This window comes from Aulonocara sp. 'chitande type north' Nkhata Bay, linkage group LG18, assembly GCF_057382095.1.
Source record: "Aulonocara sp. 'chitande type north' Nkhata Bay isolate Kocher_YH1m ecotype deep benthic linkage group LG18, A_spYH_male_GT1.1, whole genome shotgun sequence".
NCBI classification, from domain to species: domain Eukaryota; kingdom Metazoa; phylum Chordata; class Actinopteri; order Cichliformes; family Cichlidae; genus Aulonocara; species Aulonocara sp. 'chitande type north' Nkhata Bay.
In genome coordinates, this window is record NC_141361.1 from 32,451,713 (window position 1) to 32,477,719 (window position 26,007).

The following is a 26,007-nucleotide window of genomic DNA, read 5'->3' on the forward strand; positions in this document are numbered from 1 at the left end:
CGTCTGTCAGTGTGAGGCAGGGGTGTCGAACTCCAGGCCTCGAGGGCCGGTGTCCTGAAGGTTTTAGATCTCACCCTGGGTCAGCACACCTGAATCAAATGATTAGTTCATTACCAGGCCTCTGGAGAACTTCAAGACATGTTGAGGAGGTAATTTAGCCATTTAAATCAGCTTTGTTGGATCAAGGACACATCTAAAACCTGCAGGACACCGGCCCTCGAGGCCTGGAGTTCGGCACCTGTGGTGTAAGGTGTAGTTAGACCAGCCACTAGCTTGCTGGCTAGCAGAGTTGTTGTTTGCTAATTTGTTAGCTGCCAGCTTTCTATAACCGTGTAAACACAGCAGTTGCAACGTGGATAGTGTCTACACCGCTAATACCCGTTAGGGGGGCCGCGACGACAGCGGCCACTGATGCATTTGTCTTAATGTGAAATTAAGCATGCAACTTAAGAGTTAATAGGTGAGCTGTTTCACTCTAGCAGCACACCTGCACTCCTGTAGAGAGCTTGTGCGCACCAAGATGAGCTGCGCGATGAAGTGAGGGAAGTATCCCACTGTGCTAGCTTTGCCCTGTAAAATGTAATGGACATGTAAAGGATAAGCCAAGTATTTTCTTTTATTTTGTGGAGAGGAAGTAGACTAAAGCAGCTGAGGTGAATTATTTGACTACATATAAACGTACAGTGCAGACATGTATTTGGATTTTGGCAAGTTTCATGATTTATAAGGTTTTTTTTCTTCCACTGCAGATTAGTGGTGTGAGTTCTCAAATTTATTCAGTGAGCTGTAAAGGTGAGTATTGTGCTGCATTTAAGGATGTCAAAAGATTGTCTGTGAAGGTTCTCAGTCATCCAGGTCATCGTAGTTTGCAAAGAAAAGCGTCTGGACTTCTTTAAGTTGCTTGAAGACGTTTCACCTCTCATCCGAGAAGCTTCTTCAGTTCTAAGGTCAAATGGTGGAGAGTCCCAGATATAAACCTAGTGGGAGTTTCCCCCCACAGAGGGACAAAAGGACCCCTGATGATCCTCTAATCGCCTGAGCCAAGGTGTGAAACTGGGTGTGGGTCCCAATCAGCCAGAGTTTCGGGTGTGTTCATTGTGAAACCTGGCCCCACCTTATCATGCGAATTCCTGAGGTCAGATGGCCCAGGATGTGAGTGGGCGTTAAGGCGTCTGGGAAGGGATCTCAAAACTGGATTATAGATGGCAGAGAGTTGGTGTCGTAAACGAAACGAAAAAAAAAAGATGTCAAAAGATTACACCTGTCGCATTTGTGGTGGTGCTTTAATGTAAATGTTTGGGCACCCATGGTCAAAATTTTAGTTCATGTGAACAGTTAAGCAAGTGGAAGATGAAATAATCTCCAAATGGCATAAAGTTACAGATGACATTTAATTTTAAATAAAATAAGTTTCATGTTCTTTTTATTTTTTTTAAAAAACAGAAAAGGAAAGGGCCCACAGCAAATGTTTGGACACCTTGTAGTTTACCGGCGGCCCAAACTGCATGCCAGTGTATGTAATTGATATACGTCAGTTGTAACATTGCAGTTAGTTGTGTGAGTCATGTGTGGACTTGTTTTTTTGTCCCCTTGTCTCTTGTTCATGTACACAACAGGAAACTCTGCTTTGGCAGCCGAGCACTTCATGTTATCTGTGGATGAGGCCATTGTGAATGGCCATATCACTATCTTCAGTGACGCACTTATCCTGATGTTTGGCTCTTCTGCATGAACATTTCTTATCCATTAGGCCAAGCAGCAACCTTGGGGCACCAGTCAATTTGATGCTTTGAAACATAAGAATGACGAGACAGTGAAATCTAAAGTTATGCAATCCAAATCAAATAATCAGATCTCCTTTCATTTGCAGCTAAAACGTATAAGACAGCAATGCTTGAGTGTTGAGATGATTTGTAGATTGATATATCAACAAATAATTAATATTTGCGTTTCAGATGGCTGTCTCTGAAATATCCTTGATGCTCATGTCAAGTTATAGAAAGAGACCTTTGAGTAGTAGATGTTTACAGATGTTTCACTGCCCTGAAACAGTATTTGCAAGACTCACAGGTTAACCAAACATCTTTGCATCACCCTTCTGTTCCACAATGACCTGTATGTCCAAACACGCACTCAAAAGCAAGCTCTATCTACATTTAGATTTATTGCAGATGTAAAAAACATACAGTCCAGTCCTCAGTTTCTTAATGAAGTTGTTGTTTTTCATTCGACAGGTGCCTTAAGATAAACCCAAAGTGGAGCGGAACACGTCTAAGAAAAACCTTGCAGTCAATCCAAAGGTTCTGACATTGATCACCAAAATTGCGGACTACGAGTGGAGAGCATAAAAAGTTCTTATTTTTATCCTGAGGATAACATAATCTGCTGTTCAGTAGCACTGGTCTCTGGTTCATGGTAAGTGTCAACAGCACGGGTGGCCAAATTGCAAATTTCTCCAAGGGAACACAAATGGCCAGCAGCAGCCCTAAATGTGAGACTTTCAGAAAGCTAGAGCTACTTTGAAACCTGCAGGTTATGTGCCTCAAATATTCCCCTTTTCGTTGTTCCAGATGTGGAGAGGCAGATGAACATTCGAGGTGGCAGTGTCCCCTTCTTTTGTGCTCAAATGTGCATTTGAAATTTTTTTTCTATGGGCCTTTGTTCATGCATAAGTGTTAGTTGTTCTTGGATTGTTCCAGGAAGGGTTATCTTTTTGTCAATAAAATCCATGTTAATGATTGAAACCATGTCTCATGTCTTATAAGTAAAATAAACATGTAAAAACTGCTCATACACAACATATGATCAAGAATTAACATAATCTTGATGTAAATACAGGGAGTGCAGAATTATTAGGCAAATGAGTATTTTGTCCACATCATCCTCTTCATGCATGTTGTCTTACTCCAAGCTGTATAGGCTCGAAAGCCTACTACCAATTAAGCATATTAGGTGATGTGCATCTCTGTAATGAGAAGGGGTGTGGTCTAATGACATCAACACCCTATATCAGGTGTGCATAATTATTAGGCAACTTCCTTTCCTTTGGCAAAATGGGTCAAAAGAAGGACTTGACAGGCTCAGAAAAGTCAAAAACAGTGAGATATCTTGCAGAGGGATGCAGCAGTCTCAAAATTGCAAAGCTTCTGAAGCGTGATCATCGAACAATCAAGCGTTTCATTCAAAATAGTCAACAGGGTCGCAAGAAGCGTGTGGAAAAACCAAGGCGCAAAATAACTGCCCACGAACTGAGAAAAGTCAAGCGTGCAGCTGCCAAGATGCCACTTGCCACCAGTTTGGCCATATTTCAGAGCTGCAACATCACTGGAGTGCCCAAAAGCACAAGGTGTGCAATACTCAGAGACATGGCCAAGGTAAGAAAGGCTGAAAGACGACCACCACTGAACAAGACACACAAGCTGAAACGTCAAGACTGGGCCAAGAAATATCTCAAGACTGGTTTTTCTAAGGTTTTATGGACTGATGAAATGAGAGTGAGTCTTGATGGGCCAGATGGATGGGCCCGTGGCTGGATTGGTAAAGGGCAGAGAGCTCCAGTCCGACTCAGACGCCAGCAAGGTGGAGGTGGAGTACTGGTTTGGGCTGGTATCATCAAAGATGAGCTTGTGGGGCCTTTTCGGGTTGAGGATGGAGTCAAGCTCAACTCCCAGTCCTACTGCCAGTTTCTGGAAGACACCTTCTTCAAGCAGTGGTACAGGAAGAAGTCTGCATCCTTCAAGAAAAACATGATTTTCATGCAGGACAATGCTCCATCACACGCGTCCAAGTACTCCACAGCGTGGCTGGCAAGAAAGGGTATAAAAGAAGAAAAACTAATGACATGGCCACCTTGTTCACCTGATCTGAACCCCATTGAGAACCTGTGGTCCATCATCAAATGTGAGATTTACAAGGAGGGAAAACAGTACACCTCTCTGAACAGTGTCTGGGAGGCTGTGGTTGCTGCTGCACGCAATGTTGATGGTGAACAGATCAAAACACTGACAGAATCCATGGATGGCAGGCTTTTGAGTGTCCTTGCAAAGAAAGGTGGCTATATTGGTCGCTGATTTGTTTTTGTTTTGTTTTTGAATGTCAGAAATGTATATTTGTGAATGTGGAGATGTTATATTGGTTTCACAGGTAAAAATAAATAATTGAAATGGGTATATATTTGTTTTTTGTTAAGTTGCCTAATAATTATGCACAGTAATAGTCACCTGCACACACAGATATCCCCCTAAAATAGCTAAAACTGAAAACAAACTAAAAACTACTTCCAAAAACATTCAGCTTTGATATTAATGAGTTTTTTGGGTTCATTGGGAACATGGTTGTTGTTCAATAATAACATTATTCCTCAAAAATACAACTTGCCTAATAATTCTTTACTCCCTGTATAATCAGAGCTTTTGTTTAATAAGGGTTCTTTGGATGTTTTGTTACAGATAAAACCCACAATCTTACAGGGAGCACACTTAATTCAAGTGCAGTCCAGTACATATTCACCAGTATCCCACCAGTACCACCAGGGAAGAGAAAATTTTAGACTTACTGTATGCTAACGTCAAGGATGCATACAGCTCCTCCTCCCTCCCCCCATTTGGTAGGTCAGATCATAACCTGAATCACCTCACCCACCGCTATGTGCCAATTGTGAGGAGGGAACCTGTGACCACCAGGACTGTTAGGAGGTGGTCAGAGGAGGCAATAGCGGAACTACAGGGCTGTTTCGAGGTGACCGACTGGGAAACACTCTGTGAGCCTCACGCCGAGGACATCAATGGGCTTACTGAGTGTATCACAGACTACATAACTTTCTGCACCGACTCCATTGTTCCAGCTCAGACTGTTCATTGTTACCCAAATAACAAGCCGTGGGTGACTAAGGACATCAAAGCCCTCCTCAACAACAAGAAGAGGGCTTTCAGAGGGGGCAACAAAGAGGAGGTGAGGAAGGTCCAGGTGTTACTAAAGGACAAGATCAGAGAGGCTAAGGACAATTACAGGAGGAAGCTGGAGTGGAAACTCCAGCAGAACAGCATGAGAGAGGTGTGGAGGGGCATGAAGACCATCACTGGATTCAGGCCAACCAACAGCAGGGGAGCTGAGGGAGGTGAGAATAGAGCCGACGAGTTGAATCTGTTTTTCAATAGATTCGACACCACAGTGTCTGCTCCCACCCCCACAACCTCACCTGCAGTCAGCCTGGAATCCAGAGCCACACCACTGTGCCAGCCTCTCTCTTCACATGTTGCCTCCTGTGAGATTCCTGACACCCCTCCCCCACCCATCACCTTCACTCAATACCAGGTTGAGATGCAAATGAGGAGACTTCACTCAGGCAAGTCTGCTGGACCAGACGGAGTGAGTCCCCTTGTCCTCAAGACCTGTGCCCCCCAGCTGTGTGGAGTCTTTCATAAACTGTTTATGCTGAGTCTGAGTCTGCAGAGGGTCCCGGTGATGTGGAAGACATCATGCCTCGTCCCTGTACCAAAGACGCCTCGTCCCAGTGGCCCCCAGGATTACAGGCCCGTGGCACTGACCTCCCACATCATGAAGACCCTGGAAAGGCTCATCCTGGACCAGCTGCGACCCATAGTAAGACCACACCTGGATCCCCTTCAGTTCGCTTATCAGCCTCGTCTTGGAACTGAGGACGCCATCATCTACCTGCTCAATCGTGTCTACACCCATCTGGACCAGCCGGCGAGCACTGTGAGGGTCATGTTTTTTGACTTTTCCAGTGCTTTCAACACCATCAGGCCGACCCTCCTGGGTGATAAGTTAGCAGCGATGCAGGTGGATGCTTCTCTGGTGTCCTGGATTGTTGATTACCTGACAGGAAGACCACAATATGTACGTCTCCCACAGTGTGTGTCTGACAAGGTGATTAGCAACACAGGGGCACCACAGGGGACTGTCCTCTCCCCCTTCCTCTTCACCCTCTACACCACAGACTTCAGCCACTGCACAGAGACCTGCCATCTTCAGAAGTTTTCTGATGACTCTGCGGTGGTTGGATGCATCAGCAGGGATGATGAGACAGAGTACCGGGCTGTGGTCGTCTCCTTTGTCACGTGGTGTGAGCAGAATCATCTGCAGCTCAACGTGGCAAAGACCAAGGAACTGATCGTGGACTTCAGGAAGACCAGGAAACACTTGACCCCTGTTTCAATTCAGGGGGTCAGTGTTGACATTGTGGAGGACTATAAATACCTTGGAGTACACATTGACAATAAACTGGACTGGGCTAAAAACACCACAGCACTTTACAGGAAGGGCCAGAGTCGTCTCTATTTTTTGAGGCGACTGAGGTCCTTCAACATCTGCCAGAAAATGCTGAGGATTTTCTATGAGTCTGTTGTGGCCAGTGCGATCCTCTATGCTGTTGCATGCTGGGGGAGCAGGCTGAGGGTCGCAGATGCCAACAGACTCAATAAACCGATCCGTAAGGCCAGCAATGTTACAGCTGGGATGCCCTGTCTGGCAAAGTGAGCCTTCAGCTTTCTAATCACAGCGGTGGACTTAGTGTCCGGGAGATAGTCAATTTCCCAGAAGTTTGAATAGTAGTCCACTGTGATAAGGTAGTCCTTGTTGTCAAACATAAACAGGTCCGAGCCCACCTTAGCCCATGGTCTAGTCGGGATCTCATGTGGGACCAAGGTCTCTTTCTGCTGTCTGTAGTCAACTGACCTGCAGATGTCACACTTAGTCACATAAGTCTTAATTTGTTTGTTCATGTCTGGCCAATACACACACTCTCTGGCTCTCCTTAGACAACCTTCTACACCTAGGTGTGTCGAGTGTAGTCTAGTTATGATCTCCTGTCTCATGGTAGTCGGGACAACAACACGTTCACCTCTAAACACAAGTCCATCCTGACTACTCAGTTCATCCAGGAATGAGAAGAATGGTCTGATGTCACCGTCAGTGTCTCTTTTGTCTGTCGGCCAACCTCCGTGAATTGTATCTATGAGAATCTGTAGTGCTTTGGCCTCTTGTGTAGCAGTCCTTATGCTGTTTAGTCTGTCAGGTGAGATGGGTGCATGAGTGACCATGTTAATGCTCTCTATTTCCTCCTCTATGGAGCCCTGTGGTGAGCACTCTGGAAGATATGCCCTGCTCAACGTGTCTGCTAATAACATGTCTTTGCCTGGCACATACACCACATCTATGTCATATTTCTGAATGCGCATAAGCATCCTTTGCAACTGTTTGGGTGCGCTCAACAGTGGTTTTCTTACTATGGTCTCTAAGGGTTTGTGATCACTGTGTACCACCACTTTACGACCATATGTGTACTGATGAAACTTCTCCATGCTGAAAACTACAGCCAAAAGCTCCTTTTCGATCTGGGCATAAGCTTGCTCTGTACATGTAAGTGCTCTACTCGCAAAAGCCACAGGCTTACCCGTCTGCATGAGTGCTGCACCTAACCCTTTGTCAGAAGCGCCACATTGTACTGTCAGCTCTTCCTCTGGGCAGTAGTATTTCAGGACTGGAGCCTCTGCTATAGCCTCTTTCAGTCTCTGGAATGCGTCTTCATGTCGAGTCGTCCAGTTCCACTCACTGTCTTTGTGTGTCAGTTGTCTCAGTAAGTCGCAATTGTCAGACAGATGTGGGCAAAACTTTGCTAAGTAGTTCACCATACCTAACAGTCTCTGTACTGCCTTCACGTCTGTAGGTCTGGGCATTTTTTCTATAGCCCTAACCTTCTCTGGGTCTATTTTCAGACCGTTGCATGTCAGCTGATGTCCAATGTACGTAGTCTCCTTCTGTTTAAGTTTGGACTTGTCTGCGTTCAACTTAATGTTTTTCTGCCTGCACCGAGTAAAAAACTTTCTCAGCTTCTCGTCATGGTCACGTACTGCTCCAGCATCTGTGTCCCCCTGACCCGTGATCAGCACATCATCTGCAATGATGTAGATCCCTGCCAGTCCATCCAAAGCTTGTGTGAGCTTCCTCTGGAACACTTCCAGAGCTGGACTTATCCCCATTGGCATCCTCAGCCATCTGTAGCGTCCAAATGGAGTCGAAAATGTTGTCAGGTAGCTCGACGACTCCTCCAGTTTCACGTGCCAGAATCCACTCTTCACATCGCAGACAGAGAACACTTTAGCCTTTGACAGATCTGGCAAAATGTCCTCAATGGTGGGCAATGGGAAGTGGCTCCGTTGTAGGGCTTTGTTTAAGGGTTTTGGATCTATGCACACTCTTAAGTCCCCACTCTGCTTTTGGACCACAACCATCCCACTGATCCAGTCTGTGCTGCATTCTACTGGTGTAATGATCCCTCTGCGCTGAAGATCTTGAAGCTCCTTTTTTAACGGCTTTATCATTGCAATAGGGACACGCCGTTTTGGTAACTGCACTGGTTTCACAGTTTCATCCACCTCGAGCCTTAACTCTCCCTGCAAACAGCCATCTCCTGTGAAGACATCGGCATACTCTGTTTTAATCTGATCCATGTTCCACTCATTGGCTGTTGGGTGCTCTGAAGTAACGATGCTTTCCAGTTTCAAGATGTTTTCATAGTGTACTTTTATGAGTTTCATCGCTTCGCTGGCTCTCTTGCCCAGCAGTGGTACTTTACAGTCTTTGTCAACCACTTGAAACTCCAACCGATACAGTTTCTGATTTCTCGGGTTACGTAGCTTAACTTTGCATTTTCCCAACGGCTTTATCTTACTTTTGTTGTACATCATCAACACTGTCTGTGTGTCCTCCAACTGTGTGTTCGGGCTTAGCATGTGGATTGGCATTACATTACAACTGGCACCATAGTCAATCTGAAAATTTACAATCTCTTTGCCCATCAGCATGCCTGCAAAGAGTTGAGTGCCTCTCACTTTGTCAGTGTTCTTTGTAGTTGAAACATGTGTGTCTGCCTCTGTAACACAGAGAACGTCCTCATACTCATCACTCTCACATGCTGTCATGTTGTGTACATTCGTCCTTCTCTTCTGCTCTGAATGTGCCATGCATTTAACTGCAAAGTGGTTTTCTCTGCCACACTTTTTACATTTCTTCCTGTATGCTGGACATTTTTCTTTCTTTTTTTCACGTGTTCTGCCACAAAACTTACAGTCCACTGCGTCGCTGATCCGTTTCTGGCACGCAGCTCCACGCACAGCATGCACCTCCTCCACTGCAGCTCCCGAAATGGTTTTGCTGTTTTCCCGCGACAGCTCCGCGGCTCTGCAGTGCTGTATGCATGCATCCAGTGTCATGTTTTTCTCACGCAGCAGTCTCTCCCTCAAACTCGGGTTGTGAAGTCCACATACAATCCTGTCACGAATCAGTGAGTCCCTTATTACTCCAAAATTGCACGTTTTTGTCAGCAGCTTTAATTCCGTCACATAGCTGTCGATTGTCTCACTGGCGCCTTGGTTTCTCGTGAAGAACCGATAACGCTCCACAGTTTCATTAACTAAAGGATTGCAATGATTGTCAAACTTCTCAATAATGTCCTTAACTGTCCACCGATCTCTCGCTGTGTCGCCCATTAGCGTGTCTAGCAGCTCCCTGCCGCTCTCACCAACGAGATAACTGAACAAGCTTACTTTTTTCTGTTCGCCATCTAAGTCCATGGTCAGCTCCACATAGAGCATAAACTCGTCCCTCCAGGTCTTCCATGTCCGTGATAGGTTACTGGAGTCCAATACCAGCGATTTAAGGCCCTCCATGCCTCGCGGCGGTGCTAACTCGATTAGCCGCTAGTTGCTCACCCCTCCGACAGGCGCCTCTCGGGGGTTCACTCCGGCCGTGCAGCTTGCTCCGCTGTCCGCTCCGCTGCCACCATGTTATATTCTGGTCTCATTCACGACAGACTCCAGAATATCTATTTCCTACCCAACGGGGTAGTAAGTTTTATTAACAAGTCATGCGACTCAGATTGGTCCTCTGCCATGAACAACAGCAACATACACCCTAACAATCCTTACTTGTGTGACACTCTAAAACGTCCGTGCAGCAACACAATCTATTGTGGAACAAAACATCTTGCAAACAATAATTCACATTATTACACCCGGTGCCGTGGCGTGGGCGTCTCAGATGGCCAGCAGCCCCCGGTGGCACCTCCTCTCTCCACGCTGGTCCTCGGGGATTCCACGCTCACGCTGTCGTTCCCGGGAGCCACCGTTGTCGACGTGAACAGAATTCCTAACATCCTGGTGTCCCACCCACAGGCCAACCGGCTCATCATCCACATCGGCACCAATGACATCCCCAAACAGCAATCTGAGCTGCTGAAGCTGGACTTCCTCCAACTCTTCAGCCTCCTTGGTCAGTTGCAGGTGAGTGCTTTTATCTCCGGGCCCACCCCCACCTGCGGCAGAGGGATAGGCTGTTTCAGCCGGCTGCTCAGCCTTAACATCTGGCTTTCCTCCGCCTGTGTCTCCCACGGTGTGGGTCTTATTAACAATTTTGATGCCTTCTGGGAGAGGAGGCATCTTTTTGGGGCAGACGGGCTCCACCTCAATGCCTGGGGACGCCGTCACTCCCGCACATGGCCCTGTCATTACCCCAAACTGACATTACCTGCTGATCTGTCTGCCACTGACTGATGTCCTCCTGGTCCCAGCTCCTATATTTGTTCCACTTTTAACAGTAATACACGAAACCCTGGACTCGGACCTCTCTCTCCCACAGTCAACACAATACCCGTCATAATCACAAACAGAGAGCAACAGAATTATCATAAATCCAGTAACTCCAAAAACATTAATAACCTCCGGCCTTGAACTCTGCTGTCAAAAATCCACCAGTCTCAATCAGTATGGCACTTTTAAATGTCCGCTCTCTGTGGAACAAGTCTTTTATTATTAATGATTTAATTTTAGATAATAAACTTGACTGTTTATTTTTAACTGAAACATGGCTGGGCTCGGATGCACCAGTTGTTCTCACTGAGGCCTCCCCACCAAATTTGAATTTCTCTTTTTCTATTAGAAGTGGTAAGAGAGGTGGTGGCAGTGCATCTTTAGCCAACAACACACTCACCACCAAACAAATTTTATTTGATCATTTTACCACTTTTGAATTTCATGCTATTGTTTTCAGCAGCCCTCCAGTTTTATCTGTCACAGTTTATAGACCACCTAAAGACAGCGCTGCTTTTATCAAGGAATTCTCAGAATTTTTAACAAACATACATTCAAACTATAATATGATAACCCTAACCCTAACCCTATGATTTTAACCTGCACAGAGATAATCCTTCTGACCCATCAAAAGAATTCTTAAACATTCTTCACTGTTTGGATTTTACCCAGCACGTCACGCAGCCGACTCACAACAGAGGACACACTCTGGACCTGGTCATCACCCATGGGCTGTCCACCAGTGTGTCCTCTGTTGTTGACTTGGCTGTCTCTGACCACTACTGTGTGTTTTTTAACATCACCGGTTTTATTCAGCAGTGCGAATTGTGAGGAGGCGCTATCTAACCTCTGAAGTGGCTGCAAATTTTACCAGGGTTTTAGACGAATGCCCCCCTGTGATTTTACCTGCACCCTGCGATCTGATTTTTAATCATTTCAACAGCAAACTGAAGAAAAGCCTTGACTCCGTTGCTCCACTCACCACCAAAAAGATTAACGTAAAACATGCATCACCCTGGAGAAACGAAGAAGTCAAAAAACTCAAAAGAAATTGCAGGGCAGCAGAAAGGAGATGGAGGAAAAATAAAAATGCAACCAACCATCAAATACTTTGCGAGCAACTTAAAATGTACAATAATACATTAAGGAACTCAAGAAATTCATACTTTGCCAAAATAATCAGTAATAACAAAAATAGTCCCAAGGTCCTCTTTTCCACCATAGATCATTTATTTAACCCTGATTTTAACAGCTCCCAAAGAACCCCACAGACTCGCTCTGTGAGCAGTTTGCAGACCACTTCAGGGGAAAGATCAGCGCCATCAGATCTGATATTTTATCTAATCGCGATATGATTGTAAACACATCTGAGGGCTCGATTGTACCTGAGGAGACACTGGACAGCTTTGTCCTGGTTAATGCTGAGAACCTTCAGAAAGTTTTCTCCACAGTGAGACCCACCACATGTCTTTTAGATCCAATCCCTTCTTCACTCTTTAAAACACTTTATGGATTTTTTGAGGCTGAGCTTTTATACGTGATGAATTGCTCTCTTCAGTTGGGTGTCTTCCCTGCTGCCTTTAAAACGGCGGTGGTGAGGCCCCTTCTGAAGAAGAGCAATTTGGATTGTAATGATTTTAATAACTACAGACCTGTATCCAACTCACCATTTTTAAGTAAAATTTTAGAAAATTCCAGTCTGGATTTAGGGTGAACCACAGCACAGAGACGGCTCTCCTAAAGGTTTTAACTGATCGTAGATGTAACTGGGACTCCCAACAGCTCTCAGTCCTGGTGCTACTGGATCTAAGCGCAGCCTTTGATACATTTATTCTAAAATGTCTGGATTTTCCACTTATTTCTCTGCATTCATGAGCCGGGTTGCCTGTTTGTTTGTTTGTTTTGTCTGTTTTGTTTCGTTCTGCTATGATGTTGTTGGGGTTTTTTTGTTGGGTTTTTTTGCTTTTGTTTTTTTTGGTTGTTTGTTTCTTTAATCTTGGTGTCAGTGTAAAGTTTAAAACTCAATAAACACACAGTTATAAAAAAAATGCCTTAATGGTCTTGGGCCTTCTCATCTCTCAAATTTGCTTTTACCATATGAACCCTCGCGGACCCTGAGGTCCTCTGGTACTGGCCTTTTGATCGTTCCTAAAGTCAGGACACATACTCACGGAGAGGCAGCGTTTCAGTGGTATGGTCCTCGTCTGTGGAACAGCCTGCCGGAGGAGCTCAGGGCCGCAGAGAACGTACATGTTTTTAAGAACAGGCTCAAAACCACCTTTTTAATTTAGCTTTCACCTAACGTTTATTTATTTTATGTTATCCTGTTATTCTATTTACATTATTAAATTAGGTCCTACATAATATTTATTGTATTTTATCTTTTTATTCTGTATATACTCTTATTAGGTCATATCTCCAGAGGGGGCTCTCTGCACCGGGGCTGTGATCGACCGTGGCTGCTGGGGCTCTGGGGGTCCTCTCAGCCTTGCTGGGGGGCTTCTTTGCCTCCCTCCTGCTGTATGCCCGGCCTGGAGGCTGCGGTCTGTGACCGGCTCCCGGTGCAGACGGCTCCGTGTGATAGTGTTTCCTCACCTGGCTCATGTGTGCCCAGCCCAATTTTGCCCAATTCTACTTTTCAAGTGTGTGTGTGTGTGTGTGGGGGGGGGGGGGGGGGGGTATGTATCCATGACCGATTATGCTAATGAGAGTGTGGGGAGCGAATTGGAGGGCGGGGTGGGCTGTAAAGCACTTTGTTCTACATTTCTGTATGAAAAGTGCTTTATAAATAAAGATTGATTGATTGATTGATTGACTTCACGTTTGATAAACATCGTCATAAACTCCCTCTGACTTTGCCTTTTTGCTTCCACACGATAAAAATCACACTTCCTGCACAGCTCTCTCTCTCTGTGCTTCAAGAACAGTTTCCCATCTCAAATGTCTGTTTTCTGCATTATTTGCTATTACCCACCAGCCTACCGCTGTTTACAGCGCTTTCAGACACTGTTTGTTTTGTTTGTTTGTTTTTTAAATGACCTCCGACAAGAAAGCCTCATTTCTGCTGTTCAAGACTGAAGAAATGAACTTTTTAAAATGATGCCAAATTGCAAAACTCTCAGCTGTGTCTGTAATCAAACCTCTGTAACTTTGCTCTGCTCCCCTTCAGCAGCATCAGGTCAGGTTCACATGTTGATTCAAGTTTTTCTACCATTTTTGATTTACTGCAGAGTATTTTTAAGTTTATCTGCTATAAAAACCCAGGCCAGGGAAATCTGTTTATGTTTTTCTGTTTTATCCTCAGTTACTTTGACACAAAGGCTGTGATGCTCACACCTCTGATGAAGGCTCACAGTATCAGTACTGATAAATGATCACAATTATAATATTTCTGACTGTCTGAGGCAAAATTTAATCAAAGCCCTGGTATCCAGTGTCTTGCTCTGTGGTGGGGTGTGGTATGTGGCTCAGCTGCAGTGGATGGGTGGAGTAGTGGGTTCAGGGGGCAGCTAGTGGAGGCTGGATGTGACTTAAGTTGCCAGAGTAAATTCCAATGCTGATTAACACACGATAATAATACTGTGCATTTGTCTAGTACAATAATCATAAACTGTTTCGTTATCACAGAAATGCATCATTAACTGGTTATGGGAAGATGAAGAAGCTAGTTGGCTAATCACGTGACAACCCATACGGAAAAGAAATAGTAAAAACTTATATGTGATTACTCATGAAAGTGGCCACTTTCGCATTACTTTCATACATTGTTTTAGTAAGTATCCAAAACATACAAGTTTCATTATATAATTTTTCAAGGGATCTTATATCTGTTTTCACACTTATATGCTTTTCATACAAGTTTCACACAAGACAGATACAAACTTTATAAGATTTATATATATCTTTTCCATATGGGAAGAACTACCTAACAGGTTTTCTTTTGCGTTTTTCATGTTTGTCACAGTGTTTCAGTGCTTTTAAGGAGCAGCAACTACAATGAGTGACAAAGAAAAGAAAGATTAAAATTACAAAGATTTGGAAGTTGTTGGAAGGTTTGTTATAAAGATGTGTGAGCTTTACATGGCCTGGAGTGTAGTATTGATCCAAGGCTAATTATATTAAAAGCTAACAATGCAATTATCCAAAGATGCATATAGAGATAAACAGAAACATCACTTTGTTTGTTTGTGTGCGTGCGTGTGTGTGTGTGTGTGTGCACGTGTGCGTGTGTGTGTGTGTGTGTGTGCACGTGTGCGTGTGTGTGTTTGCGTGTGCATGTGTGCATGTGTGTGTGTGTGTGTGTGTGTGTGTTTGTGTGTGTGTGTGTGTGTGTTTGTGTGTGTGTGCATGTCTGTGTGTGTGTGTGTGTGTGCATGTCTGTGTGTGTGTGTGTGTCTGTGTAGGTACTGAGTGGGTGACTTCCCTGGGCTCCCCCCTGTCCTGGGCTCCTGTGGGCAGGCAGCTATCAGAGCCAGCAGAAAAGAGAAAATCAATGCTTAGCATCTCAATGAATGTGGCGAGTGCTGGATTGATTGTGACTCTAAATTGGGTCAACAGGATTGTCTATTTAAAGGGTAAGAGCCCTTAATCATCGTTTTAGCTGAGATAGACTCTCAGGCATGCACTATTCCTTTAACATCACGCTGTTATCTGCACCTGAATTCAGCCAGAGCCTCAAAGACACTGCTTCTATCAGATATCTAGAGTTGGGTATGCATGCTAACTGAATGATTGGCAGTCAGCTTGGTACCTTGGTTGTCACGGCTGTGTGTGACAACCTCATAAATGCATTCTCACACGTGGTCTAATGATGAAGTGTCCGTATGTTATCACTTAGAAGTAAACAGAGGTTGGTAGAACTGAGAGCCTCAGTCTGCTCTCCACTCAGTGCCTATGAACAAGGCTATTAGTGACCTCGCTCTAGGTGGGGCATCGATGTGGGCTGACCAGGTTACTTTTCCTATCTGAAGCCAAACCATGGAGTGCTATAGAGATTGACAGACCACGTGACTTTCGCGCATTGCATGCCGGTAACTCGTGGCAAAACAATCCAAGTACCTGCATCAAATGCAAGCATTTGCAGCACCGCAAAACGTTCATTCTTCGGTTCCAATAAATTCTTGCTTTTTCTTTGCCCCCCAAAAATGTATGTACAAAACGAAGGAGAACAATGCCGGTCCGTACAAGGACAGACTTAATGAAAAGTCAAAGAAAAGATACGAGGAAAAAAATCAAACCAGTGAAAGTGTTAGATCCTTATGAGCACACAGAGGGACAAAATACATTTACGTGCTGCCCAACTTCACCACGCTCATATTTATAATCATACGGTTCTTGGAGTGAGTGCATACACTCATGAAGTTTAGTAACTTCAGGTCACTGCAACAAGCCCAGGTACAGTTTACCGACGGATGGGTGCAGGACCTTAAAATGCACCGTGTAGAAAGTAAAGACCATCGTACGTATCATAAGTTTACCAGTCTCACAAATCGTCGTCATAAATACACATTCGTTAACCGTTTATTAATAGGACCTTTGAAAGCCTCCGTGCGCTAGTACCTCTTGCCACGAGTTCCCAGAATTCTTTGCGGTTTTACCCCTGAGTGACGTCACATTTTCAATCTCTATAATACTGTGTCATACTCGGAATGAGTTCAAATGACTTGACTCTGCTGTCATACGAGAAGCTGTTCATGCACGGTTTCCATGTTGTACTCAAAGCTACCTTTTACTTTTCCCCTTTAAGATCTTCAAGGCCACTAACTGCTGAACTATTGTGAGGCAGCAAAGGCCATTAAAAGGTCTGATTATTTAGGTTCTGATGTGACTTTCCACAACAGGCCTCCAAGGAACTGACAAACAGCCATGTCAGCAGATGTCCCTGATGTCCTGACGCTCAGAGACAGTTTGTGATTGTGGGTAAGCAGCACATTGAGCTAATATGTGTGTGACTCTGATTTGAAACCACAGCAGCCAAATATGGGCAGTCTGGCAAATCAATTAATTGCAACATTCATTAACTGATAAGTCGATTGACGGGTGTGTTTCTCACGGCGGAGCTGATGTATAATCAGAGGCACGTTTTAACAGTAAACTACCAAGTTCTCTGTTTACCACCTGATTCACTGCACTGTGTGTGTGTGTGTGTAATACCTGAGTAGTGACATCTCTCTGATTGGGAATGACGAGATTTAGGATATAGATTTTAGGTACTGTAATATTATTTGTTCATAATATTATGAGGCCAGTGAAAGAGCATACATCAGTGGAAGCTTAAAGATAATAAGCTTTAGCTAATTAATTATAAAAAATATAGCGTGTAATGATCGATACAGATAGATGCGATTGAGATTTTTATTGAACATTTTGTAAAAATCATTGCTGGCAGTCCTCCAGCCCCCTGACTACTAGAGCATATCCCAGCTTAATGAGTAGAATTTTACCCACAAATTGGGAACCAGTACATTCTTACTGGCACTCCTGCTCCACTGGCTGCTTTTCTGCCCCTCCCTCACAGGGGCGGGTGCAGCAGCTGGTACAACACAAACAGTGAAATTAAGGACGTACTAGAGTACTTCACTACATGTTTAAATGTTGCTGCCTGCTGTTAGCTGGCACAAGAACCACCAAAAAATCATTTTAATAATGTTCTGCTACAGTTTCAAATAAGTTAAGATGCTGCTGGTCACTGCCTGAAAGACTGCTGTACTTGTATGCAACAGGATGTCACAAAACACATTATTCACTCACATTTTTCAAAAGTCAAATCTATGAAAAATACCAAAGATAAGACAGTTTCATTCCAGTGTCTCTACACCTCTCAAAGGGTAGTTACTAGCCAAAAAATAAATATGCAGTAGCATGATGTGCAGTGTGTCAAGACATTTGAGGAAACTGGACAATTGGAGGACAAAAGAAGTATCCATGCATATCAGCATCTAATGGTCTTGTGTCTATCACTTTTTACAGTGACAAACACCAAGATGAGACAGACAGAAGACAGGACTCTAACCACAGACCTCACAGCCATTTCTCACTGCTCGGTACAGAAAGTGGGAAGTTGTTAAAGTCGGGTGTGTGCAAAGCAGTCTTAAAAAGGCGATCCCTGCCAGTGAGCCACAGGCAAGATGTTGAAAAGGTTCAATTAAGGATGCAGAATGATGGCAGGATAAGTGAAGAGGTTCTCTGTGTGTGTGTGTGTGTGTGTGTGTGTGTGTGTGTGTGTGTGCGTGCGTGTGTGTGTGTGTGTGTGTGTGTGTGTGTGTGTGTGGTCTGCCCATCACACAAGCTGCACCCACTGTGCTCACTGTGACAAATGTAGGCAGGTTTGGTAGAGATGACAAGATCTTCTTAGAGCTGTCTGTGATCACACAACACGTAGCCTGCTGCAGTACAGTTCATGTACTTCAATGCTGCCCCCCGGCATCACTAACACAGCCAGTATCAGTTTCCTCATAGAGGGGCATGTCTCTGCAGACAGTGCAGTACTGCAGGCTCACAAACACAATGAGATGTCCACAGCAAACTTCATTTGTGAGCCACAGTGTAACAACGGAAATGCTAAATACAAAAACTCCCCCGTTTAATGAGTCATGTCAGATGGCTGCCGCCCCCGAGCTCAGATCTAGACCTCTCTTCCTGTTAAGCTGGAGTTTTTCCTCCTTTTTGTTTCCAGGTGCTGCAATGAGGGGATCGGAAGCTCATTAACACTGGACTGTAGGATCTTTACAGTTAACTTCAAGCACTGCTTGTCTCTGATCTCACTGCCAGCCCTTATGATCCCGTTTAAATAAGCCAAAGGCAACACTGAAAGCCACCAATCAAAATAAAGACAAGTCCTGAACGTGGTCAAAAAGAACAAAGAGGAAAACAGGGGGCGGGGTGAGTGAAGTTAATGATGGAATATAATTATAGATATGTCAATGCTGTGGCATTAGTACAATGTATCAACATCACTTTATTTCTTTTGTCTCCTTTGATGTTTTAAGTGTGGCTGTAACATGACTGAATGAAGAAGAGTCAAACGTGCTCTGCTGGTTGCAGTCAGCAGCTTTATATTATGGGATGTGACTGTGTGATATGCAGAGTGACAGAAACGTCTACATCATCATGCGGCTGCTCAAAACCAGCTTTTTTCCTACAGTTTGATACCAAGCTCTGCTAGCTTTGCTTCCTGCAATGTTGACATGGTTTTTCATGGTGTCATCAAATTTACTGAAGGGATCAAGCAGCTGTTTGGCTGAAGCTGCGGAGGTAGAGCAGGTCGTCTAATAATCAGAAGGTCGATAGTTTGATCCCTGGTTGGACTCGTGGGCCAGATGCTAATCCAAGATACTCTCTGCCGCATCCATTGTTAGCTAGAAAGCACTTCTTCATAGAAAATGTGCTTGTGTGAATGAGGCATGCTGTGTAATGTGCTCTGTGAGAGTGGAAAAGTAACCTATAAGAATTTACAAAACCTTTTAGGCTCATCATACGTGTTCATGGGAGGAGTTAGTGCCGATGTGCACACACATCCAGAAAGCTAAAGCCAGAAAACATAAATGCTGCCAAGCATGAGAAAAAAGACGAAGCATCAAAGAAAACACGAGTTTGAATTAAAAAAATAGGCTCAGATTTGGAATATTTCAAATATGAGAAGCACTGATTTCTTCCTTCTGTGTCCAAACACACGTTTAAAATGAAAATCCTTCTAACACAAGCTCCATTTTCCTCAGGCTGCACTCAAACACTGTGCTTTGCCACTCCAATCCCTCACAGGACTCCAACAGGAATCTAATTAACCGAGATCAATATTAACACCATCTCTCTGGCCCTATTTCTCTGCTCCCTATATGTTCTCATACCTTTGAAAAGAAGGGAAATTAATTTCTCCAGTCCAAAGATATAAAGGAGGAAGAAACTGAACGTGAGCTTAACGCACAAGAAAGAGCAGAACAGGACAGGAAAGGAAGAAGGGAAGAGCCACGGAGAACAAAAACCACAAGAAATCAGAACAAATAAGAGATGCAGGGGGAAAGCTCTGAGAGCAGCAGCGATGAGTCTATAAGCAAAGCCTTTCTATTGTTTTCAGTATACAAACACAAAAGCTGCTGAAGCAGCAGGCTGATGGTTATCGACTCCATGTCTGTGCAAAGCCACACATGGAGTCCACATCGACTCTGCAGATGCATGCTTGTTCTCACAGCTCCCATTAGAAGCACACTGTAATGCTGGGCAGACACTGTGCGATTTTTTCAGTCGCGCGATTCAGCTCCTGCTCAAACTGTATGATTGACTCACAGGGGTTAGAAGTTGGTAGGTCACGATGCAGGTCTGACACTATACGACCCGATGCTCTGATGCGACCTGAGTGCTCACACTGTGCGTCCATAAAATGAAGGTTATAACAGAAATTCTGTCACTCTCTCTGTCTTTCACTCACACAGACACACCACCACCATCAACTTTGTTAAATTGCTAATGAAAAACATGATCAGCCAGCTGTGATTGAGCAGCAGTGTAGATCCAACTATTTTCACGGTTGTTGTGGTCGTGATAATTTTGTGATGCCACATCGAAAAGGCTCGGATGAGCTTTCCAAAGTTCTACAAGTTGTGCCTCCATCGCTTGTGTCCAGATCACACGCTGCACTGCCGTGCTGCGCCGTCTTTTTCGCTGACATTTGTGTTTGCGCGTGCGCAGTGTGACAAACTGCAGTGACAGCCTCACGACGGTCGCGAGGATTTCAAATCCCCATGACCAAGCGATTGATGATCGGGAGCTGGTCGTGAGGTGTCAATCGCTTCTCGTTGCCCCACGTATACTACACGATGCACGACGCACGATGAAGGCCAAAATCGGGCCGATCGCCAAAACGGTCGCACGACTCAAAAATCGGCTCAAAATGGGCCAAAAATCGCACAGTGTGAGCCCAGCATAAGTCTACTGAGATGTCATGCGTCCAAGTACACAATACTCATCGTTTGTTCCACATGTCTGTTTCTTATTTCATGTTTTTTGCCTGAAAACATGGGTGTGATCAAATTTACATTTACCGTAAGAGACCGAGGGAGACTAATTTATCTATGAAAATGATTCCAGCTGAAGGAAGCGACTCTCACAGGTGTGGACACACAAATCTAATGTGTTTGTGCTTTATGAACAAATTTAGGAGCATGTATGAACGAATGAAGGGATAAATTAAACACAGCTTTTAAACAGGTACTAGTAATAATAATAGTTCTATTATTAGCCCTGCAACATGCAGCTGGGATAGGACCCAGCCCTGAACTGGATAACAGAAGAAAATGAATGGATGGATGATTATTATTTACACAAGCAGTAGCTGCTATTTATTATCTCAACTTATCTTACATGATCTTATCTTTGCTTGAAATGACCCATAATTGCTGGACGTCATCACTTACAGCCTAATTCCTGTGAGTTTCTCATGTCAGCTGACCAATCAGCTGCTCCTTTGATCTCTGATGGTAATTTTTGCACATTTGTTTTTTGTGCAGGTAGGAATATTTCCACAAACTGCTGCTGCACAGACTTAACGCCACAACGACTGTAGCCATCAATCACAGCCCGTTCCCAGCTACAGCTAATATTACTGCTTGGGGTATTTCAGCATTTTGACATATGAAATAAAAAGAATCTTCTGGAGACCCAGGGAATGGCCCAAAGGTATTCAACCTCAAAAGCATTTTTGAGGCTTGGCAACGGTAGCTTTAAACAGTTTACCCGCTGCAAGCTAACGGCACAGTTCTGAGCGTATCACTAAGGGCAGGGTCACTAAAATTCAAATCTGAATCCACTATGTTGCTGCTGCTGTGGAAATAAAGAAAACAAAGACACAGTAGACTTGACTACCATTTTGCTGGCAATAAAAATTTACCAATTGCCAGCTGATATCTCCGTTTGAATGCTAATTCTGGGTCTAGTTACCATTCAAATACACTGAAGATGCTAACCTAGCTAATGCAGTAAAAGTAGGAGGTACAGAACCATGTTTAATGATGACAAGAAACCCATCACTCATAGAGTGACACCCACAGAGACACATGTTGACATGCAGAGGAAATTACCTGTAAAAGAAATGAATGAATGATTGTGAAGACTCATCTTGTTTCGGGGAATGTCAAAAGGAAGCAAGGCAACAATGGCTGAGTTGGTGGGAAAGGGAATGAGGATACATGAGGACAGCAGGAGATGGAGAAGAGTGACGGAGTTTCGGATCTATACATGCGAGACTATGAGGCTGATGTTCCTCTCATTACCTACCTGAGAGTGATCAAAGGCCAGGACACATCTGTCACATCTGTCACCCCCACACTCAGACAAAGACACACTGACACAGACAGAGGAAGACAGAGAGAAGCAAACACGGGGGGAGGAAGATGGAAAGGATGTCAACATGCTTTTAGGACGGAGCCTAAAAGATGAGTACACAGATACACAGTGGAAGACAAAATATATTTTAAAGATAAGATGAGTAGATGGACAGATGCTGAACAAAGAGACAAAGCAAAAAAGCAAGCGATGAGGGGAGGAATCACCAGGATGAAGGAGTCAACAGAAAACAACAGAGCAGATAAAAGCAGTGGAAAGAGAAAATGTCACCGCGCTGGTTCTGGTGACCCGGTGTTTGTGCAGTTGTTGTTTTCTGTTTTATTGTGTCATGTCTCTAGTGCAGGGTTTGTTCTTTATTCTCTTTGTCCTTTTGTGTCCGTGTGCTGTTCTTGTCTTGGTTCTCTGTCACTATGTCTTCCCTGAGTTCCACGTCTAGCTACTTTTGTCTCTGTGCTTTATGTTTCCACGTCTCAGTTTCTAGTCTGCGTCTTTGTGAATGTCATGCTTCCTGTTTTATTTTGATAGTCCCTGTCCTGTGTGCAGTGTGTCTAGTTTTGCTTTCCCCTCATCCCATTATGTCTGGTTTGTCCCAGTTGTGTTTCCACCAGTTCCCCCATCCTCTCTATCCAGCCTGTGTATTTTAGTCCTCAGTTTTCCCCTGCTTGTTTTTGCGTCATTAACCATCAAACCTCCTCAGTGCTGTGTGCTTTTCTTCCATGCCCTTAGTATTTTTGATAGCTCTCTGTCCTTGTTTAGTTCCCTAGTTTTTGTGTTTCTAGTTCTAGTAGGCACTCGGGGGGAAGTGGGAAGGAAAAACTCCCTTTTAACAGGAAGAACATGTAGAGTGTGCTTACTGTTTATAAATGTGTGATTCGCTCTTTCTGCAGTGTGTGAAACTGAACTGTAGCACTGCACAGCGTCACTGTTTGATGAACAAACACTAACATTGTTCCACTAACATCATTATTCTGACATACATGCCGAAGTACAGGTATGTATTGATGGGAGCGCCTGTTGATGGGACTAAAACAAAGAAACATGACTGCTGCTCTAAGTGTGCACACTGCTGAGAGAGGTTTACTGATCTCTGTGCAGAAACGTGAAAGAGCTGATTTATCTGAATTTACAGTAACGAAAACTCAAAACTCAAAACTCGGTAACTCAGGTTCGAGTATTTAATGCGTTGATGGAACAGATGAGTTACACTCATTGTTGAAGACTTAACATGACAACATCATCTCCACTTGTTACAGGCGCTTTTTTCTCCATCAGTGTGACACATATAACATGACAGATAATTGATCATTGACCAGTGTGTCACAAACAGCAAAGGTCTATAATATAAGGAAACTGTCTCATAGTCTGACAGCTGCAGAGAACAATAGAGACTAGAGATTTTATTCTGAGCTGATAATAAATCTACGATGTAATCACTGTCTCTGTCCTCATACACTGAAGCCTGACTGACTGTGGAAGTGCTCATCGTGGGGGACAAAAAAGAACAAACCTGAGATTTCAGTGTTTGTAAAACTGCAAATTTCTGCAGATCAATTCACTTGTGCTTTGAGAGCAACTTCACAAATGAGGAAATGAATCAGAGGGTCAGTCAGCTGGTGCAGGCACCGCAGGAGGGGTCACAGAGAAAACTCCTGTTCACAGAATCTAACAATTAAAAATGGCTTAAATATAGTCGTCATATATAAACACAGAGAGTAAAAAAAGGGTCAGTGAAGAAGAAACACCCAGTGCATCATGGGAATCCCCCAGCAGCCTAGATCTGTTGCATGATAACAAAGGGAGGATTCAGTGTCACCATCTTATTAGAGTAGACTGGGTGTCTCCTAAATCCAAACTGGGAGCTGGTTCCACAGAGGAGGGGCCTGCCTCCCATTCTACTTTTAAGTGCTCTAAGAAGCACCAGTGAGCCTCTGTTAGGATAATAACATACCACGAGGTCTTTAAGGGGCTTGTTTATTCAACATTTCGTATGCGAGGAGAAGGACAAAAATTAAAACCTCCAATATGTCTCCAGCACAGGAGAAACATGCTGTTTCTTCCCTGTGGAAGGCAGTGCTCTCACTGCTGTGTACTGGATCAGCTGAAGACTTCAGGGAGCTTTTAGAGCTGGAAGTATTCTGGAGTCAAATGTGGAGCCATCTGTCCTCACAACCTGCGACAGAATGGCTTTGGAAAAAAATCAAGGTGTTGCAATGACTTGGTCAAAGTCCAGACCTCAAACCCACTGAAATGCTTTTGGTAGGACCTGAAACATTGTAAACAGCTACAGCTGCTTGTCTCTGTCTTGTGTCCACTGAAAACCAAACCAGATACAAACGGAGCACATTTCATCCAACAATAAGAATAAAGCACGTATCCCCAGTCTGACTTACTCTCAGTACAGTACAGTGGAGTGTTTAGAGAGAGAGTGAAACATTGTTTATCCAATAGTTACAACAGCGAGCTGCAGTGAGAAAGGATTTCACTTAGCTGACCATGAAATCTGAAAAAGCCTAACAAGAAGAGCTTATGGTGAGTTTATAGAGCTCCTCTTGGCAAAGCAGACGTGTTTGCACCACAGTGCATTCATGATTCTGCTTGCTAAGCTGCCAGACAGGACAGGTTAGAAAAAGGCACAAAGAGAGGATGGATGGAAATACAGCCAGGGCCCTGTTCCAGGAAGCAGGCTGAGCAAACGTGGCTCCAACTATAAACTCTGTTAACTCTGACATGGGCAACTCTGAGTTTTAATCCACAAAGGTGATCAGTATGTTCCCCCCGTGTGACACACGTGTGTGAGCAGAGACAGCACGCCATCAAAAAGAGATCTCAGAGACCAGCAGTCACCATGGCAACAGGTAAATAAAGAACAGGACTGAGGAATATGAACATCTGAACGGTGTCCAGATTCAGGGGCTGCTTTTGTAGACCGAGTACGTCACAGCCAGGCGACGAAGGCTGTCCAAATCTGAAGACCCCAAATGCGTCCGACAAACACGTCCTTCGTTTCTCACTAGAGCTGACGAGAGTCTCAGCACATTGCTTTCAACCCCCCCGCGGTCTTTCGTTACTCAGGTTAAACGTGATATATAAGTCACTCAGATAACATAAAAATGTTATTGTTTGGCTTTTTTCAGTGTTTTATTTGTTCCTGAGTAAATTGGTTCAGCTGAGATTAAATAGTATAGTTTTCACACAGCTGAATAAACGTCAAACAAAAAACTGATTAAATAGAAGTCGAGAATTTGCTCAAACGCCCTGTTATATTTTAGATAGCAACGAGCAGACGGTTGAGTTGATTAAACTCCAACGAGACAGCGGGGACGCAAATCTGAAGGCTAGACCGTCCCATTTCACAGCCTCGCACTTCCGGCCTTCTCGGTCTTCAGAGAACCCGGCCCACGTAGACCGTGAGTCCTTCAAAGGATGCAGCCCCTGGAGGACACAGCACATGTGTCAGTGCTGACATATGTTCAGGTGGTAACAGGGCGGAGACATGGTTTCTATTAATTAGTTATCATGGTTTGACATGTAATATATAAATGTTTTACATAACTGCAGCTGTAGGTGACAGGAAACGCAGATGAAACAAAGTTTACACATCAGAGTTAAACTCTGCTTCCTGGAGTGGAGCCCAGGCTGTCCAAAGTAAAGAGGACCAACAAAACACGACCTTCTCTACAACTGCACCGTTGTTCTGCTCCTTTCAGAATTAACGAACAAAACTCTCATTTATTAACAGTCCAACATCCAGCAGGTACAGCGCTACACACAAGTAGAGAAAATACTGTATAAAGATGTGTGTAATGGGATGTGGGCGGAGACAAGTGTTTTCTTTTCTTTTTTTTGCATTGTTGTGTAATTTTTGTTTTTTTTCACGTCACAGAATTATCATTTAAAGTCTGCCAATCTGTAGTAGACAGAGGAAGAGACGATCTGACCTTTCCCCTTAACCATTCGTTATGATTGTCTCCACTTAGAGGTCAGCTGCCATAAATCAGAGTTAGAACAATGAGCCTATAAAAACCTCACGGAGTCACTGGCCATTCCTGCCTTACCACACAAC

At 44.1% G+C, this 26,007-nt stretch overlaps 1 protein-coding gene across 2 annotated transcripts in view; it reads right to left on the reverse strand.

Annotated features, from left to right (window-relative positions):
• rbfox3a (RNA binding fox-1 homolog 3a) overlaps positions 1-26,007 on the reverse strand; it is a 611,006-nt gene that overhangs the window by 304,266 nt on the left and 280,733 nt on the right. The gene's annotated exons all lie outside the window — the stretch shown is intronic.